We start from the raw sequence: 20846 nt of genomic DNA, 5'->3' as shown, positions 1-20846 counted from the left end.
ATTTTTTTTCAAGGTGTGCCGCGTAATTTACTCCCTGGACGTGTTCGCGTAAAGATTGCAAGTTTTTCCGGTAATTACCATTTATCTGCAAAACGTAAGTGGCTTTGACGGTGGCGTGATACAAAAAAAACCACTTGAATTCCTACTCATTCCTCGTGTGTGTGTGTGTGTGTCGGTCGAGACGTGAGGCGCTGTCGCCTTTGGCCGTACGACAGAGGTCGCAAATGGGTTTTGATTCCTTACCTGTACCCGGCCGTACCAGGGTCGCAAATGGGTACCCGTACCCGGCCGGGTATGGGTACCGGCCGGGTACGGGTACCCGTTCCCTACCCGTACCCGTACCCTACCCGAAATGAGTGACAAACGGTTACTCACCAGTGACTCACAGCCTACCCGTACCTGTACCCGGCCGCACCAGGGTCGCATACGGCTACCCGTACCTGGCCGGGTACGGGTAGCCGGGTATCGGGTACCCGGTTGCGACCTCTGCCGTACGATCTCTGCTGCGGTGGATGAAACGTGCGACGAACTGGAAGCCGTGCGTCTGACCGTTTTTGTCTACCTCTCTGTAAAGTGTTTACCGGATGGTCACAATCAAGTTAGTTATCCCCATCTGGTGGCTGCTTATAAATGCAGTGGCGCAGCGTGAAAGCTTTATGCATGTGGATGTTGGTGTAGCCTCGTTCGAGTTTCTTCTCCGCTGTGTGGCTCGCCCCGGTTGTAGGTCGGGGGATGCCGTATTCGCTGCGGGTTAGTTTTGGGTTTCCTTTAAAAGATGCAAATTGACAAACAAATGTCCGCTTGCCTTGTACAAATGCACCCAGGCAGTCTGCCGCATGCCCACATGGCAATAGTTTTTTTTGTTTTTTTAATGAAAAGAAAATATTTAACAAGTCCACTTCAGCAACATTACTGCAGTGATATATTCCAAGTACAGAAATTATGCTTCGGACTTTTTCTTTGGTTAAGCCTGGCTCTTTGCTTGCCTAAACAAATGCTGCTTAATGATATTGGTCTTGGAAGCCAATAGGGTGATGGACAAACACATTTTATTCATGTGGTGGCACGGAATTCTGACTGTTTATCTTCTACAAACTTTAATTGTTTTTATTCCTATGAGCTGATTGTTTTTCTTTTTTTGGAATTTCATCTTCCGTGAAGCAAAACAGTTAGTGTTTAACGTAGAACATAGCGTTTCTGGGGGAAAAAACCCCCATACCGGATGTATAATATTAAACGATATCCAAAAGTGCAATGGTATTGAGTCGACACATTGATCTGGGTCAAAACTGCTGTCAAGCAATACTTGGCATATGATCAATGGTGTTCAATCTGTGTACATTACACGAATAATCTGGTGGTTTGGCGTGCCTATCGCTGGGCTGGTTTGTGCTGCATTGTTTATTTCAGATCCTATAGTTAGCCATTATCTTCAGCTGAAAATCCCGGAGCAAATGAGATGAATGTTCAAAGGGGATATTTTGTTTTTCACAGGCTATTGCGAACTCGTGTCCTCAATTGGAGAATTATTCACAAAAGGTCAAAATAAATTATTAATAGCTGTCCTTTCTAAGGCTATCCCAAAAAAAAACACCCTTGCAAATGAGATGATTAATATCATTAGGTTCCTACGTGTTTAAATAAAGAACATCAATTAATCATATATGCCATACTCATAACCTACACCGCACTGCGTGCGTATGCATGTATACTCGTACAGAATTATAGGTATACACACAAAACACACGCAAGCATTTGCAGAGTGTGTCGTTGTATTTGGACTTACTCATAAACAAATTATATTTTACATATGTATAAACACTAGCGCCAGTAAATTTGAACGATATTCTTCAGGGGCAATAAATATGAAAATTTCCACAAGCATTGTTAAGTCTGCTTTTAATTTGAAAAATTCTAACGCAAAATATATGTATTTTAAATTGGGCACCCACATCTTTATAACCCGGAGCTTGAATGGTTTAATTTGTAGGATAGGATCAGCCTGAAGTTCTAATTGCTTCCAGTATTGTGCTAAACGCTTTAAAAAAAATGATTCTCATGATGAGTGACCCAAGCAATTATTGGTATGAAAGCAAAGTCGATGGAAGGCAGACTGTACATGGTCAATCCACTGCTGGATGAGGGCTTTCCCATGCTGGTTGTGGGGGTTTATTTGTTCATACTTCACCACGCCGATCAGGGGCAAGTTGGTGATGGCAGGAAACGCAGTCGCATGAATGCAGAGGGACAGCACAACAATGGATAATGCAGCTCTTCCCGCTTACTGTGCTATCAAAATATAAACGAGACACGATGAAAGGTGAGAATGAAAGTGAAACTCCAGCACTCACACAATTGCAAGTGGCGGCCAGTACCTCCGACTCGAGTTTGTGTAGCACGGTCGGCTCCGATGAGCACGGTCGGCAGCGTACGGTGCGAAAGAAGTTCAACATGCAGTGTCCAAGAAACTGTCGTTCTTTCTTTTGGCCACTCCACCTCTGTGTCCAGCACCATCACAGTGTGCCCTCCACTCCATCTTCCACTTAACTCGCTCTGTTCTGCCAGGCCAGCAGTGAGCTTCTAGCTAGGTGTGGTGGCGCATGCTCATAATGTTAGCAGGCTTTATTTGTGAAACGTAGCGCCTTCTTTCACGATAGCCTTTCCGTTGTTAAAAAAAAATGGCAGGATTTTTTTTCGTTTTTAATGATTGTTAATAATGTCCTCGCGGGGTCCCGTTCGTTGTTGTGCCAGCGTCGTTTCGTTTGCCCGTCATGGGAGATGCCAACGCATCGGGCACCGTTGCATTGCCTTCACGACGGCACCGGCGGTACATTATTGGCTGGGGAGTATCTCGGGCGCTCTTTTGTTTGTGTGTGACGCGCTGCTGCGCCAGGTGAGACGTGTTCACCTCCCGTGACTCATTAGCCCGCTCGAACAGATTTTTTTTTGCACCGCTTTAGCCACGTTAATAATAATAATAGTACAATTTGTAACGCGCGCAAATTTGCAGACGTAGTGGCCGCAACTCAGAGGCACGGAGCCAAGCTCAGAGTCGCTCAAAAGCATGATTGTAGAGGTGAGTTTTTAAGTGTCTCTTGAAGGAGGCGATTGAGGTGATGCTGCGAATGTGCAGAGGGATATCGTTCCAGACTGTTGGGGCTGCCACCGAGAAGCGGCGCGTAGACATGACCATCCTGGATCTTGGTATTGAGAGGAGGTCGTGAGTCGCGCTGCGCAGGCATCTGCCGTGTGCTGAGCTGCAAGTTGTCAATAATGAAGAAAGATACGGCGGGCAGGCGGATATGAAGGCATTCATTCAAACCTTCGCCCCGCCTCCCCTCCCGTGCCAAATGTCCCCTGCTCGAAGCATCCCGATCACCTTAGCCCATCAAAAAGCGTTTGCTCACGGGAACAAATCAATCGATTGGTTTGCAGTCGGAGAGACATTGGCTGGCAAAGTTGTGTGTCACTCTCTGCGTCCTTTGCCCGTCCCTCTCTGCCTGTGCCTGCTCAGCCCTGTCAGTGCCAATGCTAATTGGCACATTCTGGCATGCGCCACTCAGCGGTGATCTGCGTGCTGGGAGCAAGAAAACGAGTTGCTTGTTGTGGGAATTCTGGACGGTTGCGGCTGGAAGATGGATTTTAAAATACGCATTGATGGTGAACTCATCAACTGTAAATCAATGCTAAACAAAAAATCTCTCTGGATTATAATGAAATAACGTGAACGTCAAATAGGTTACACGAATATATTTCTTGATTCGTGCGATGACGTGTTTCTGCGCTTGGGTTTTTTGCGACCGAGATCGTTCCGAGCTCTAAACTCCGCCCACCCCTTCCAGTCGAATGGTAGCGTCCACATCCTCAAACACATCGGGCTTCTGCTGTATTCGTGTCAGTAGGAAAGTATACGCCGGTATATAACGACGCGTCATTGACACCTCTTCAAATTGGGGTGCGGAGCTTTTGAGTTTTTTTTTTAGTTGAACATTAATATAAAATACATATTAATGTCGTTTTGCTTTTCAACAAAGTTGCCCAGTGGCGGGCAGTGTTGGTCTGTACCAGGGTTTGGTAGCAGCTCCCACGTGCAGTGAGCCCACTGCTGCAAGCTGCTCTGATGTTGGGCAGTGAAACCGGGGGGCTAACGACACTGCCGACTCCCAGGTGCTCACCGTGCAAATAGAGAAAAGCGATGCGCAGGCCGGCGTGCGTAAAAGGTGAGTCCGTGGCGTGCCTGTGAGCGTGCGAGAGTTTCAAACCCTTGGCGACAGCTGCTTCGCTTCTTCTAAGCACAGGCACTGCGGGAGATTTTTTTTTTTGGGGTCCGTTATGCGCACCATGCCCTGAGCCCACCGCCGGTGGTTGTGCGCTCTCTGTGCCGATTGCATGTCGGCAGTGCGTTTGCAGGAAATCGCGCTTGGATTTTCAGCCGCCGGGAAATTTGTTCCTTTCGTTTTCGTACATGCCACCCACTGTGCCCTCTGTATCTTTCCTGTTCAGAACACCGGGTCCGGGCCGTCTTATTTTGGATGCTTGAGCTTCGTAAATTAATGGAATTGTTCCCAAGAATCCCCAAACATTATTACGAGTTGTACAGTGGTAATAGAATTTGTGTTATCGTGCATTATTTTCCTGTTTCTTTTTTTTTTAAACTGACCATCTCACATTGTGTTTCGTCTTCTGAATACCGAATGAATATCTCGCTTGGTTGTGGGCAGCGTTGGGGTGATTATTTTGGGATTAAAGAGAAACGTCTCTGCCGTCTCTGTACTTGCTTATTAAGCGCCTCATTAGTGGGGGGGACGTGGAGGCAGTCTGAACATCCGTTTTAATATTTAAAGGGTGCTCATCTGTGCGCTGGATGTCAAGGGCCCACCTAGAATCGCCCGTGTCAGCAGGCGCATACAGTATGCGTGGACAGTGCCGTTGTGAGCTTTGTTGCCTTTTTTTTTTCAGTTCGAGTGCAACGCAGTCAATCTCCGTCCCGCTCTGAGCAGCAAATGTTGGGGTCGGGTGGCATAGCCGGCTCTCTCGTGGGGCAAATGCGCTTCGTCCTCAAAGGTTAGAGCGGCATCATCGCTGCTCGCTGCGTGGCTCTCTGTGTCGGTGCGTCTTGTGGCAGGTGCATGTTGCAAGTTCCTGGGGGGTGATATGCGAGGGCTCTAGTAGATGGGTGTGTTAGAGGTGTTGGGGCTGTGACAGATCGTGCGGTTGAGGTTTGTGTGTTGGCATTGCCTATTCGTGTTATGGTAGCTCTGTTGAGAGGTGTGCTGGTTGTAGCTGGCACTGGGGTTGGCGTGGGATTGTCGTAGGGGTATAAACCTTGGATTTCTGGCAACATTTCTCAGTTCTGGATGATGCCCATTCAAGCAATGATGTGTATTTGCTCACAAAAGCTGTACACATTGCCCCCTTTATGTAAAAAGATGTTACGTGTCTTGCTTAACAGCACGCACGGGTGCCGGACATGTATACCTAAGACACGATGCAGGATATCATGGACCCAGGGCTGTACCTGACATGTTCAGGTTGGTTTGAGTTTTTTGAGTTGTGATAAGCTTCGAGTCATGTGTTGGGATCGTGGCGGACGTTAAGAGTGGTTGAGTTGTCTTCATAGGGGTTGGGGGTAGTGAGTGGTTGTGTTACGTAGTGGGACGTGCTTTGGGGCTGTGGTTTTCGTTGGAGGTGATTTGTTCTTTGGAAACAACTTGGAGAATTGCTATAAACGAGAAGTGCTTGCCACGGAACGTGCTCTTCGGTATGGGTTTGGGAAGCCAGTAAGAAGAAAACATACGAAAGTAGCTGTGTGTGCTGCACTCCACTTGCAGGTGCATGCTATAAGCAGGCAAGCCACAGGCTGACTGAAACCAGGGGCAACTGCGTGGATTGCATAATTTTCATTTACGGAAGTCTAAAAACAAACTGATAAGAAGCAAAAGGAAAATATATTTTTTAAATCCGTATACAGATTTCATTTCTCCGTGGTGGCCTGGTTTATGTGTGCGAGCGTCAGCCTGCTGGCCGTTGGGATAATCGCGACGTTTCCCGTTTGGGGCAAGTTCGGATTTTTACTCCTCGGTTCCACCAGAGACAGGTTAGTTACAGAACTCAGGGCAAGCTCTCACCGCCGCAAACTCGGCCAACAAAGACGTTCAAACACTCGCAGGAATAGACCTGGGAAGTAGTGGAGAAATTAACAAAGAGGATCCCTGTTCGTGAATTACTGTTGCACAATGGGCTGTGCTTATTCAAATGATTGCTACTTAAGGGCTATTTAACACATAATAAAGAATACGTTTACGGTTAATCGTCGGGCAAAGTGGCGTGACGCACTGTATAAAGGTCACGGTTTTTTTGAATGGGTTTAACGTGATGAGTATGCAATCCTTGTTAAGGTTATAAAAATAATGTCATTACTGGAGACGAGCAAAATCTGTAATGATAACGAGTTTATGTTGCAAATACGAGATAAGGTTTCAAAGATTACACAGCAAGACAAGGGACAATTCAGACGGCCTTTGGAAATGGCTGTGAAAAGACACGGCAATTAAGTGACGAGTTTAATGACAATGATTTTGCTGAATGGAGCAGATGGCCTGCTGAGGTCTGATTGACGTTCAACGTTTGGTAAGTAGTGCATTTCCTGCATTTTTCTCATTGATCCGAATGCACCTTGGCTTGTCCTCTTTGTCCAAAACCGGACAGTGCTGGAGACACATGGCTTCCATAGATAGGGCTTAGCTTCTTGAGTTTCTCATTTCTCGCATAAAGGCTGCGTACATATGGCCTTAAGCTTAACCGTGGCACGTGTGCATGCTGCATTAAAACATTCACTGCACATCGTATATGTCGACGTCTAGTTGAAGTGCTGTGTAAACGTGGTGGAAGGATTCTCATCCTGGAAATTAAACGAATTGTTACGGTGCAATGTAAGAATTGGTTGTGTTTAATGCTTTCCAATGGAAGTTTGAAAGGGTGAATGTATTTGCTCCGTAACATGTGAGGCGCATAATAAGAAGATGGTCTAATAAATGTTTAGTATAAAGTCTTGTTGCTGTTTGGGCTTTAGCCCACTAAAATCTGGTCACATTTTTCAAAGGATTGGCCAAAATTTGGAAAACAAGCACTAAAAGGAATAAACAAAAATCCAGCGCTAAAAGGAAGTGCGCACCTCCCTGCATCCCTCCCCAAATTACGTCATTGCATATGATGTCACCCATTGGCATCACAAAGCACATTGACGTGTGACGTCATCATTCTATGCGGCTTGAACGTCACGTTATTGTGCACGTTCAGCCTGTTTTTTGTCAATCCGCTGCTGGATCAGGACATCTCCGACGCCTCGCGGGTCTTGGGAGTTATTTGACCGTACTTCTTCACCACGCTGGTCAGTGCGGGTTGGTGTGAAGGTGGGAGGAATCAGAGGTCGCAATCGGGTACCCGATACCCGTACCCTACCCGTTACCTGGCTACCCGTACCCGGCCGGGTATTGGGGACGGGTACGGGTACCTGTTTGCGACCCTGGTGCGGCCGGGTACGGGTACGGGTAAGGAATCAAAACCCGTTTGTGACCTCTGGGAGGAATGCAGCACAGCGTTTGGATTTTGCTATGGCTGCCCTCTTCCTTTCCACCGGTCTGTTTGTGCATGGAGGGTCACCCAGCAGTACTGTGTAGTGGTTGTTGCACGCTGTGCTAAGAGCCCGGTGACTCGAGCCAAATCCTGCTCATGGCCAACACCAGTGACGATTATCTGAACCGGTCTTGGGCCTCCCCAAATGAGTATCTGGTGCGGTGTGTAAACATCGCCACTGGAGAGACAAAGGCAGCCTGGTGTGGTGCTGGCCACCCACCCCCCTTGTGTGCCGTTACGGCCTTCATAGGTGCTCACTAACAGCACTTGTCCCAACAGTCTGTTAAGGCTATATGGGGATCTTTGTCTTTGGAGGGCCACCCATCCAAGCACGGCCTAGGCTCAACACTGTTTAGCCTCCGAGATCTGATGAGATCAGTCACTTTCCTGGTGATTTGTTCACAGGATAGGGTATCGTCATGATCGCTCATGAAGTGCTTACGAGGGCAAATGCATCATTGAAAAGCATTTTATTGGTGTTTTTCTTCCTTTTTATGACATTGCGGTATAAGGAAGCACCTACAGTAGCTGCAAGTGTGACGTTAATCATTACTCACAATACACACACATAAATATAATTACATTGATGCTTAGACATGTGTCGTGAGCGACTAATGAGACGCGTCATGTAGAAGGCTTATTATTTATTCTCACACTTTAAGCACAACACGTTCTACGTAGCTACACATAGCCGACCCTTCTACACAATCCCGTCGTCAGCGTCCAACTACACAGCTGTCTGACTAGCGCAGCGACGGCGACGATGAGAGCCTTGCAGAAGATCGGCCACGTGGCCGGACGACCCAGAGAGATGATGTTGAGTAGCGACGCAGCCAGGACGTAGGACCCGCAACAGGACCGAACCTCTGGTGTATATAAGGGGGACCAATCCAGAGGTTATATACGCCCCGGCGTGGCCAAGCCCCCTTCCAGAACCTTCAAGCAGGTTCCCGGAGCTTCCCGACTGACTCTGCCTTTCAACTTTATCCCAGATACGCCCCCCTCATAATTAGACATTATTACGTAACATGCCCATAACCGCGATTACCCCTTCAGGCCGACAGATGGCACCCTGTCATTACACATGTAATTCATTGTTTAATTAAGGATCGATTTGAATCGATACATTTATGCATCGTTCAGGTGCCTACCTTTTATGTAGAGTATTTGGGTAACTTTTAATCTTCATCTGACTACTACCTTTCATTATTCGAGAATTAATCTGTCTACTGCTGGATGATTGCCTCCTGAAACTGTGGCCCATCTCTCACCATCTCATAATGCAACAATCCATCTGACACGAGTTGATTTCATCACTCCATCCCTGCAGCAGATCACCTTCTCAAGGTCATCTGCTGCATCATCCCTTCTTCTGACGTGTTCTGGCCAATGACACTTCTCTTAAACCTTTCCTGTACCGAGACGTCTGCAAGTTGCAGGGTGGGGGTGCCGTTCACTGCTGAATCTTGGAACGCAGAAGAGGCTCAACGTTACTTGTATTTCAGAGAGGCGTAGCGCCGTTGTTTTTAAAGACATTGTACTCATCGCAGAGAACTGTAGCGACACGACCGCACTCTACGATAGCTGGTGCCAAATTCTGCCACGTGCCCTCCCGCATGGCCTTGTGGGAGCCTCCGTACATCTTCCCGACCTGAAGACGTACCATCATCGGAATGGGAAAGGGGTAAGTCATTGTGATGTTCTCTAGCTTCCTATCTCTCAGTGTAATTCTCATTTTAGTAAACTGCTATTATGGTGTTGTTTTACCAGTGGCTTTTGCAAGTGATTCAATATTATTCAAATTTGGGTGTCCAGCTAAATATGACATTATTTGACCGTGAGCACCTGGTGTGAAATTGTCCCCCTATCTCGATGGAATTGATGCTAATATGCATGCAGACTTGACATGAGCCCAACATTTCCGCTATATCTCTGAACTAGTCAGCCTGGCAATTTAACTGATAGCCACTGGATACGCAATTCTGTCTTACCACACGATCGGCTTATTAAGGGTGGTTGATGTATGCCTGTAGCACAGTGTTTGCAAGGCAAGGGTTACGTGATCGTTTGTATCCGTGAAACGCAAAACTGGCTGGGATGCGAGGTGGCCAGGAGATGACAGTACAGCAAATGGCTTAAAAACCCATCTGTGCAGAGCTTTGGGAGTTATTCTCACATTAATGGGTTTTTACTGGATTTCTTTCCAACACAAACACACGAATCAATGGAATTGACTCGGCATACTAATGCAGGACCTTCCTGGACAAGTCCTATGACTCGGTGAGCCTCTCGTGGATATATAAATAACATCATTATTATTGTTTGCTGCGGGGTGGAACTGTAAAAGGGGTGGACAGGTGCAGTCCTATAATTGTTTGCTCATGCCACTGCAGGCAGGAAGGTCTCTATTAACGAGGTGTAGAGAGCCCCTCTAAGAATACAATTGGCCTACAATAAAACCTTGGATTGCGAGCATAATTTGTTCCGGAAACGTGTTTGTAATCCAAAGCACTCGTATATCAGTTGTGATCACGTGACGCTCGGCAGACAAAGCGTATTCACGTGCTACTCGTGTTGCAAGACCTCGCTCGTTAATCAAATTAATATTTATTTAAAAAATTTGCTCGTCTTGCAAAACACTCGCAGACCAAGTCACTCGCATTCCAAGGTTTTACTGTACTCTTCTATGTTACCGAATAGCTTAGAAATCGTGGAAATTCTCACACTTTACCGCTCCACACGCGACCTGCCGATCGACCGAGGTGTACCGATTTATACCGCTGGGTGGACAGAGGCAGAGGGGATTTGGGAATCAGGCACCCGTGGTTTCAACTGTCGTGCGAGGACATGGATTCAAGCCGGCGACCTCTGGATTTGCAAGTCCAGTGTGCTGACCACTGCATCCCTGTGACAGCATACCCTCGGGTGGAACTGGAGGAAGGCTCACTGCTCTGTCTAGGCTGGAGTTCAACTGTGGACAAGCGTTGAGTAAAAAAAAAGATATATATTTACAGTGTATGAAAGTGACATGTGAGGCAAGGGAAGTGGTTTGTTGAACCACAAACATCACACCACGAGCCGCTCGAGTTATGTTTAATAATAAAGCCGCACTATGCGTGGAGGAATTGGAAGCTCGTGGGGGACACAACACTAATGGCGCTTTGCTGTCCTCAGGTGTCAAAAGGAACAGCTGTGCGCCCAGCATTCGCCACCGTATGATCTTGGGGGGGGGTCACGTTTCTCCGAGAACAAACAAACGGGACGAAAATGTTGCATCGGGCGCCGGCGTATTTCGCGCTAATAAATTACCGAGTTGGTTTATAATTTAGCGGCTTGCGAATGAAAGGGTTTGTATTATTAGGTTTTTTCGGTAAAGTCACGTAGGTAAAACATTTAAAAAGTAAAATAAAATAAAAATCACGACGTTTCGGAGGCAACACAAGCTTCCATCTTCAGGTGGGACCGTCACAGCCACGACAGCTGTATCAAGTAAATGAGAGATTGCAGGAGCTACCACTCCGTATATATAATGGTTGGAGAAGGTGATCCCACCACCTTCTCCAACCATGATCCCACCACCTTCTCCAACCATTATATAAACGGAGTGGTAGCTCCTGCAATCTCTCATTTACTTGATACAGCTGTCGTGGCTGTGACGGTCCCACCTGAAGACGGAAGCTTGTGTTGCCTCCGAAACGTCGTGATTTCTATCTATTTTATTTTACTTTTTTAATGTTTTACCTACGTGACTTTACCGAAAAAACCTAAGAATATGAATCCTTGCAGTCACGAAAGCTTCAAATCTAGAATGAAGGGGTTTGATCAACTTTTCCGGGTGCCCGAGTGAGGCCGCGCGTGCCAGCCCCTGTGTGTGTGTGCGTGCGGGGTGGTGTGCACACAGACAGTTTTAACCCAGTGCTGCTCAATGTGCTGGGGCTCTCAAAGATGTTGTGTAGCACAGTCTGTTCTCCTACAATTCAGAAGTCGTTGCGTTCCCGTAGAGCAACGCGTTGCGGAAACAATTGCGTTTTAATAAAGAGTACAGTAAAACCTTGAATTGCGAGTAACTTGGTCTGCGAGTGTTTTCAAGGACGAGCTATTTTTTTAAATAAATTTTTATTTGATAAACGAGCGAGGTCTTGCAATACGAGTAGTACGTGTATACGCTTTGTCTGCCGAGCGTCACGTGATCACAACTGATATAAGAGTGCTTTGGATTACAAACACGTTTCCGGAACGAATTATGCTCGCAATTCAAGGTTTTACTGTAGATAATTTCGGGTTAAAGCACAGTCCGCACTAACACGTGAGATGCGTATGCAGGCTGCACAAAGACTGAGGCGTGTGGGTAACGTCTAGAAGCATCCGGCAGCATCCCGCTGCCTTGTGTGATGCTACGCCGAGCCAGCCGTACGAGCGCTCATTCCTACTCGAGCGAACGTAGTTCCATTCACTCGATCGCGTTATATCCGATTTGCATCCGCGTTATAACTAAAGTGTTCCTAATACAATCCTCGCGTTGTATCCCAAATCGCGTTATGAAAACACGCGGCATTATAGGACAACAGACCTTAAATGGGGAGAGGGAGGGAGGGAGGGGGGGGCCTTGATTCCTTTGAGTTGATAAAATATTGTTTGTTACTTTTCCTTTGTATGAACTCACGTTGGCACCCGGCTGTATTGTGGGCATTTTACGGATTGACGGTGTGCGTAGGAAGCAGCTGTTTTCCGTAAAAGAAAACAAAACTAAAGACGTTTGCCCTTCCACACTGTAGTCACAGTCGGAATAGGAGTCTATCGAGAAGGCTCGCCTATTGGGTTGAAGTGGTCACATTGCTTTGCGCGGTGACGCAATTGGCTGAATTTGTGTTTTTGTTATCCGTAGTAATTCCGCTGGCGGCGTTGTCGGTGGCTCTGGCATTGGAGTAAGCGATTGCATTGTTGCGTCCAAAAGGAAGGAATTAATGAAGTAACGCTAAACGCAGACGATTAGAAGACCCCGTTCACCATCAGCCACATGAGTCCGCCCTCCTCGTCCTGTCCGGCGTGACCTACGTCCATTTTAATCATAGCTACGCATAAGTCACACCGGATGTTTGAGTCACCGCACATCAGCTGTTTGAGTGTTGTGCGTGGTGTTGTGCGTGCGTGTGCACGTTCGGGGCCGTGTCCTGTGTCGCTTGTCAAAATAGGAGAGAGTGAGTACTGCCGTTGGCTAGTATGCCTGCCACTTAGCCGATTTTTCCACTTTTTTCACCGGCGATCATATCGATGCAGGTTCTAATACACTTAATAAGAACGCTTGAGTGTATGTGTGTGCAAGTGTGCACGTGTCTTTGTTTTTTGGGGAGCGGTGACATAGCGGTGAACTCTTGATGCTGTTAAACCAGCAATCTGAGTTTGATTCTCGGCCATGGCCTAACATCGGTGACGAGTGATATCTAAACAAGCCCTGGGCCTCCACGAGGGCGACGGCGCTTTAAATGAGTAGCTGGTGCCAGGCGCGGTGTTGGCCAACATATCTCACCCACCTGCCCACTACAGTAATTCTGTTTTTTGCTGTGGTTGTCCCACCTGATGACGGAAGCTTGTGTTGCCTCCGAAACGTCGCGAATTAATTTTTTTTTTCCACCTACGTCACTTACCGAAAGAACCAACGAGTATATCCCACCCACTTATTTGTCAAAGTATCCTTGCTCCAGCAGCCTTTTAGGCCTTAACATGGCCAGGTGGCTGGCTCAGCAGTCGAGCGAGCTGTTTGCAATTGGAAAATTGTGAGTTCAAATCCTCGTTGGGGGTTGACTCAGACCATCACACCTCCGGGGTCGATACAGTCAGCTTGTGGGGAATTAAAGAGTGGCTGTCTTAGTGATAGATTTTCCCCCCGCCATATGAATGTGGAATTCCCGCCGCTTGTTCAGGGCTGTCAACAGGAGATGAACACCGCCTCAGTACTCATTTGAGCATGAAATTACCTTGACTTGTTTGACTGAATGTGGACATACCGCGTGCAAACTCTTTAATGTATAACTAGAAAGCTAGCCTGACCTACGGACTGGATTGCGTGACACGTAACACTCACCTGACCTATCAAACATTCCCCACCCACCTGACTCTCATCACCGGTCCGTTTAAACGATATGTTGGGAGGCCCGTTGATATTCTAAAGCTCCCCCCCTCCACCCTGTTACCTGCCATACACCTTACTAGCTGTGCACACCTTACCGTTGCATGATTTTGAAACGGGGTCACGCCACTTGATTTTTGCAAACGGGAGAGTGGATAAGCAGCACCATGGCTGATGCACCGAATTAATTATTGGCCGAAGGGTATTTAAAAAAATATATATATGTTGTGATTGACCTAATATGCATAAACTACTTTTCTTGGGCTTTCAAATGACGCCTCATTCATTGAAATTGGTGGCAAGTTTTTGGAGTTTTCTAGACAACCATACATACAGATTAGCCGCTTATTATACAAATATGTTACATGAAACCGTTATATCAGATGTGTTGGCACAAACCTGCAATCCAGCATTACAGACGTGCTGCTGGTAGATGGTGCAGATTGTCGTCGTGTGTGAGACTGCCAGGTATTACAAGACGCCCTACAGGAAGCAGTACAGCAGATAGGTTGAGGCTGTGACGCGTCCAACCAGCGGCACGTTTTTTTTCCGCTCGTTGCAGAGGTTCGCAGTTCGAGCCCAGCGGCCGCCCTGGTAAATACTGCGAGTGTCTTAACCCAAAAATACTGTGCCGAATGCTTCATAGTGAATGTTAAAGGTCCTCTGACGAAATTGAAACCCGAGTAGGCCGTGTGTGCTCATGTCACAGTCCAACTTTGTCAAATTAGCAAATGACATGCAAATGACTGATTTAATTGAAGCCGTCATTGGCAAGATCGTCTCCGAGTGTGAAACTGCTGCAGGCTACGGTATACTCCTCTGTGAACCATGCTTATCCTTGGGTGGTAAGAAAGGCTCGATATATCAAAGATACTCATTATTTATAATAGGTTACGAACCATTATATGTAGATTCATTAGTGGTATCCCATATTCTTTGGTTCTTTCGGTAAAGTCACGTAGATAGAAAAGTCCCCTCAATTGACGCGTCATTCCGCGTGAGAATCGCCTGCAAATGTTGTGAAATTCAATTCGGATAATTCTCTAGCGACATTAATAATTAGCTTGCGTTTTGCTGCTTTTAAAGCTTTGTCCTCCTTTTAGGCCCGGAAGTGGATCAATTTAATTCCCCCCGCGATAGCCCTTGTCCCATGGCGGGAAATTTGACATTCATCGATATCGATGCCCAAAAGGCCTTGTATCAAATTGCAGAGCCCTTAAAAACTGCGCAATTAATAGCGCCGCGAGAAACTGAGAGTGAAATTTCTACGTGAACCTAGAGCCGCGTGTAACGCGACGCGAGAGCGATTGCGGGCTTCCCGTTTCTGCCAAACATAGCTCGATAATCGTAGCCGAGGCCATCGTCCCCAACACGTTGCTTTGCGAGCACAGCTGTGCAGTTGGCGCACGGCTGCTATTGCGTTATTGTTAATAAAGTCTGTGAGTGAGTGCGCCCCTAGCTTTAAATCTCAAATGTTTGTTACACTTACACTCTTGGTGTCTTGTTGTGAGACAAAGTATCAACACGGAGATCTCTCGCGGAGGGCAGGCCGTGCCACGTGTCTTTGGCAACGACTTGCGGAAGGAAATTTCACGGAACTTTTTTCTGACTTTTCCTTCAAGTGGTCTTGCCCCCACGCACTAAGGATTGCTTCCTTGCCATGAGAAATGATCGCCACTGTATGGCATTTAAACAAAATTTGTAGGCTTCAGACTGGATTTCAGCCAAAGGTGGAAAGAGTACAAATGTCATCTGATGTGGGTTTTTTTTGTATTTGTGCGGTCATTGGTGATTGGGTTGATACCATCAACCTACTGCGCTTGTTTACACAGTTTAATTAAGAGTGGCTGTCTGGATTCGAACCCAGGATCTTAGCAATGCTGACCCGGTGCGCTGACCCGTGAACTGCCCAGTCACCTTTATATTATGGTATATTTTTGTATTTTATTAGGCTCACTTCTGTTGAGCTGAAATCTGCAGGTACATTCCGAAATGCTGGTAATCATTGGTTGAACGCGAAGGATCGTAACTGCTTTGTCTAACTGCTGTTGTCCGGTGCTTGAGAAGAAGAAGAAAAGTAGCTTATGCTTGCAAAAGACCCCATCATATCCCCGTAAGATGAATTCCAAGGTAGGGGTAGTCATGGATCAATACTCTCCCATTGCAAGAAAAGGGCATGCCTCCCACGACAGATATAATAATTTTGTACGTATGGTATTCGTGCTATTATTATAGCGCAGGTAATCACAGAGGCGCTGTATTTCACGGACACATTTGCAGGAGTTTCATAGTCGGGGGAGCAATGTTGCTACGTGAAATCCCAAGTTGGGTAGTAATTAGCTAATTCTTTTTTCCCCGATTTTTGCAAATTTGGACCATGACACCCAGCACACAGCAGCACGACTCGTTTAAGATGGACAAGTGGCACTGGGCCATACCACCGCCCCGGGGTTACGTTGACTACTCGTGTACGCTAACCAGATGAGTTGGTTGCAAGAGGTGCCGCTGTACCCACATTTGCCCCACCTTGTGTGATTTTCCACTCGGCTTACCACGTTTTAGCTGTTTAATCACTCGTACTGTGGTCACACTTGATGAATAAACTTGCCGAGAGATGAAATTGCTGCACAAGGATTTAAAACCTTTACAAATTGTAAATGGTCATAACGCCTGGATCTTTAGAAGCCATTTGGGTTTGCACACAATGTTTACATAGGAAGGTTTGTTTTAAACAGACAACCACTGGAAGGCACAACAAAGGAGTCTATAAATAGGCTGACAAATTGTGTAAGCCAAGACCACAAAAGTGTGCACATGTGCGGCAGATGCCGTGTATCTATTTTACGTTACGACCCATCCGTTACGAGCACGGGGCTGTGAGTGGGCTCGCCATGCTGGGCAGCTTTAAAAGACCTGGGCGCAAACTAATGGAAAGGAACGGAAGGGCATGAGAGGTCCAGTGCCGCCCGACACATCGCTGATGCGGGCTGGATTTGAGTAGCTTCCTCTGTACTCGCGTCGCCATTCGCCGCTCGCCTGTTGCGGTTTCTGGGTTGTCTGCAGTAAATGACCGCGTGCTTTTTCCGAAGCTTTATCCCAGTAATGCCCTCAATTGATGCCTGCTTGCATTTAGGCCCGTTTCACCACCCCAGCCCCCCCCCACCCTATCCATCCTCCCATAACCCCCTCCACTCGCTGACGTGCACAAAAATCCTCCTGGACCGGACAGAGCTTGCAAAGGCCCCTTTGCCCTCCTCCCCACCGCCGCGCCGTGTGTTTGCGGCGCCGTTGTGTTTAGCCGGACGAAAGTGGCGAGAACACATTTTTTCCCCCACTCTCAGAGTTGAAATTAAATATTAAAGCGTTTTAATCCGGTGTTGTGTCGTGCCTAGGAGGAGGTGCAACTGGATCTGTTGTGAGAGACGATGATCGAACGGGCCAAAACAAACGCGTAAAGCCACTCCTGTGCGTCGCTCGTAGGCTGAGTAAGGATGCGTCGCTTTAAAGAACAAACCGTGTTGACTCTCATGGTCTCTTTACACGCACTGCTGGTGGCGTGAGTCAAACTGTACAAGCGGGTAATATTATTGAGGGGCGCGATGGAAGGAGCGCTTGGTCCGCTGCACTGTGAACCCGGTGAGCCGAGTTCAATTCCCGGCCATGGCTCACGTCGCTTGCGAGTTACGTCTGAACCAGTTCTCGCACTGACCAGCGTGACGGAATATGATCAAACATCCTCCACGGCTGTGGAAGCCTTCATCCAGCGGTGGACTGACTATGGGCTGTACATACGAAGTAAAAGAGACTGTAAGAACGACCCTGAATCACAAGTTTCCTAATTCGTGGACGTAAATCCACCAACCAAAACTATTATCGAATTGGGACAAATCTTCCCGGATTCTTTAGTGGAAGTGCTTCCAGTTGTCCTGAGCCCGATTGAGACGCATGTGACTGTATCACGACGCCCGGTTAATAACAGCGGTGGAACTCGGTGGAATGCGCGATGCTGCCGTGGATTCACCGTGGATTCACCGTGGCTGTCGTGGATTCACCGTGGCTGCCGTGGATTCACCGTGGCTGCTACCGCCCCGGGCTAAGCCTGAGCGCACCCCGACGCTGGCCGTGCGCAGCATTGATTGGCCGAAGGGCGAGCGGGGACACACACGGGAGAGTTTACGTGTGCGTGCGTGCTCCTGTGCACGACCGTGCTTTAACCAGTAATTCCCATTTGAGAAGCACGCTCTCTATATATAACTTGAATGGAGGTTAATCTGTAACGTAGGTCTCGTTTCTCTCCTCTTCTGCATTCTCACATTAAAGCCTCCTGGAGAGTGGGGTTGAGCCAGTTAGGTTTTTAAAGATTAAAAACAGAGTAACACAAGTTACCCCCAACTTATGCTCTGCCAATGAAACGATCCCAACATTTCGCAAATTACGGTCACCATTATGGTCTGTATATTTCATTCGTCGTAGAGTAGGCCAAATAAATGCAGTCGACAGATCTCTCGAGCGGGGAGACACTTCCGCCCGCAGTGGCATGAGCAATTAATTGCAGGGTGGTATCTTGGTCTTTTTTGTACAAATCGAAAAACATTGATTATTTCGCGAGGCAATTTGATGCAGGTATTATGGGCTAAAGAATCAATATGAATCAATGAATCAATTCTGTATTACTCCTGCAGTAAACATAGAGTGCTTGTGTTTGTACTGTGCATTTTTTAGTGCACCTCTTAGAATTTAATTATCTACAGTTTATAAAGTTACTGGCCATTATTTGACCAAGCGTTGGTCCGTTGAGATGCATTAGTCCACATTAAAGTGACGGCGTTTGATTTTTTATCCCTTTAAAAGTGAGGGCATGACCAGGGATTCCTAACCATGCACAGACACCATTCCATTGGTGATTTTAGGAAATGGTAAATAGTTAAATAGTGGGCCATGGCGGTGGGGGGGGGTGTAACATGTGGGGGAGGGGGGCACACATTCACACCGTGTATGAAACACTCTATAACCAGGAGACTTTAAGAACAGAACATCCGCACTTCCGATTAGCACGTTTGGCTACGTATGGCGCGACAGAAGTTCATTATACATACATACATACAACGGGGAGATCGGCATGTGGCTGTGCAGCAGCTACTTGCTCTGGCAAGAGGAAAGAAGAGATGGCGGCGTCATCCATATCGGTCATTGATGTCCTCTTTCGATTGATCTCGAGTACTACCTATGCAACCCGCAGGAGCTCCCTCTACTCGGGGGGGGGGGGGGGTGGGTGTGGGGGGCACCTGACCTGAAGCACCTCCCCCAGCCAGAGCCACTGCAGTTCATGCAGGTGGTCACAGGGTCAGGCACCCACCTCCCCATATAATCATGAACTTTCTGCCACTTCCTTGCCCCCTAAAACCAATGCAATGCTAGCCACGCAGCCTTCGAACGCTGGGAAATCGCTGACAAGACCACGGCCGGTGGCCCGTGTTGTGTTTTGGAAAGAAAAAAAAGTTCATGTTTTTATTTTATTTTGGCACACATTAAAAAAAATGCCCGTGCAAGTGTACTGGGAAAACTGTCAGCGGCTCACGCAGGCATGCTCATGGAGCCCCCTGGATTAAAGAGGACAGAAAGCTTTCAACAACCATTATGGAGGCATGGGTTGAGAGGTGGCACTCATATCTAATGGATCTCGGAGCAAGGGGAAGAAGGGTTGTGAGGAAGGGCAGATGGGGGTCAGGCTCGCTGGGTCCGGGTGCGGTGGGGCAGTAGCTGGGGTGCCGAGGGGCGTCAGTAGTTTTGACGGAGGGCTGTGGCGGAAGGGAGATAGCGGTGGCATGTCGGGTGGGAGGCTGTGGGGAGGGAAGGCAATGGTACGGGGGAAAAAAAACAGGGGGCCACGCTGGGGGGGGGGGGGGGGGGGGTGGGAAAAGAGCGGCCGGGGCGACTTGGCGAGACGTAGCATCACGAGCGGCGGAAAGAAATAGGAAGGAAAGCGAAAAAAAAATTCAATTACGATAATGAAAAATGAAAGACTAATAGACCATGTGGCAAGTTAAGAGCAGGGTTATGTTTTATGCATACGTGCTAATTGTCGTCCGCTCATAATTATTGCAAGAAAGGATGAGATGAGTAATTCTCCAGTGCAACGGTGAACGGGGTTTACGCGAGGAGTAGTCCAGTAAGTCGTGGCCGGGGGTATGGCATGGATCAGTCGACCTGTGACTCGGAATGTGCCCAATCTCATTCGATCTAAGATCGAGGAAGGTGTGAGGAGGCCCTCATCCAGCAGTGGATAGAGAAAAGGGACTGCACATGTATATGATCAGTGGCCTCGACAGCAGATTCATCGTGGTCGGGCTGGACATCACCCATCATCACTCGGGTTATCAAAGGTAGCGCCGTTGATATGAACATGATGATTACGACGATTTTTCACAGAATCCGTCAGCCCAGAGGCAAGGAAATTCAACACTCGGCTACCCAACAAATATATATTTTGCAGGATGAGTGTGCTCATCATAGTCTACTCTAAACTGCATCAGCACACACCATGGCAGATGTGGATACCTGATGCACAAATGGAAATTTAAAAACTCTCCAGTAGCGTGCAACTGTGGTCATCCAGAACAGACCGTACATCGTGTAATAAGGCAATGCCCGATTCACAAATACGAAGGAGGCATCACAGTGATACATTCCGCTACGCCCGATGCGGTTATCTGGCTTGACCACCGAAATGTGAAATTGTAATTATTGCTCCGTATCTATATCAGCAGCCGTACGAAAGAAGAAGATTTACACGGGTGGTTAAACATGTTTGAGTTAGGTGTAACAAATAAAAGACGACTAATGCCTGTGAACGTGTTTGCAATGTGGTCGACCATTTCTTTCTAGTAATGTTGTCGAGTGTAATTTAATATTCCAGGTAAGCCTCACTGAGTCGCAAGACTTTCAGGAGAGTGCTGCGTCGTGATGTTTGGCCAATTCCTTTTAAGGAGCGTTTTGAATGTTGGGAGGGCACCGGATAACCAGGAGAAAAACCCACCCACTCACCCGCTTGCTCGACCATCTTCTAGCCACCTTACAGTTCAGT

At 47.4% G+C, this 20846-nt stretch overlaps 1 protein-coding gene across 7 annotated transcripts in view; it reads left to right on the top strand.

Moving 5' to 3' along the window:
• LOC133342036 (protein Aster-B-like) overlaps nucleotides 1–20846 on the top strand; it is a 129740-nt gene that overhangs the window by 40696 nt on the left and 68198 nt on the right. Inside the window, exon 1 of one of the 7 annotated variants that reach the window (XM_061550928.1) lies at nucleotides 3889–4220. The exons of the other annotated variants lie outside the window; for them this stretch is intronic. The gene's annotated coding sequence lies outside the window, so the exon portion shown is untranslated. Of the gene's footprint in view, nucleotides 1–3888; nucleotides 4221–20846 lie in introns of those variants that run through there. 7 annotated transcript variants of the gene reach the window in all.

Source organism: Lethenteron reissneri, chromosome 13 (assembly GCF_015708825.2).
Source record: "Lethenteron reissneri isolate LAM-NWPU_2019-01 chromosome 13, ASM1570882v1, whole genome shotgun sequence".
Taxonomy (NCBI): Eukaryota; Metazoa; Chordata; class Hyperoartia; order Petromyzontiformes; family Petromyzontidae; genus Lethenteron; species Lethenteron reissneri.
Note: the sequence above shows the minus strand (reverse complement) of the source record. Positions and strands in the feature narration are given on the sequence as shown.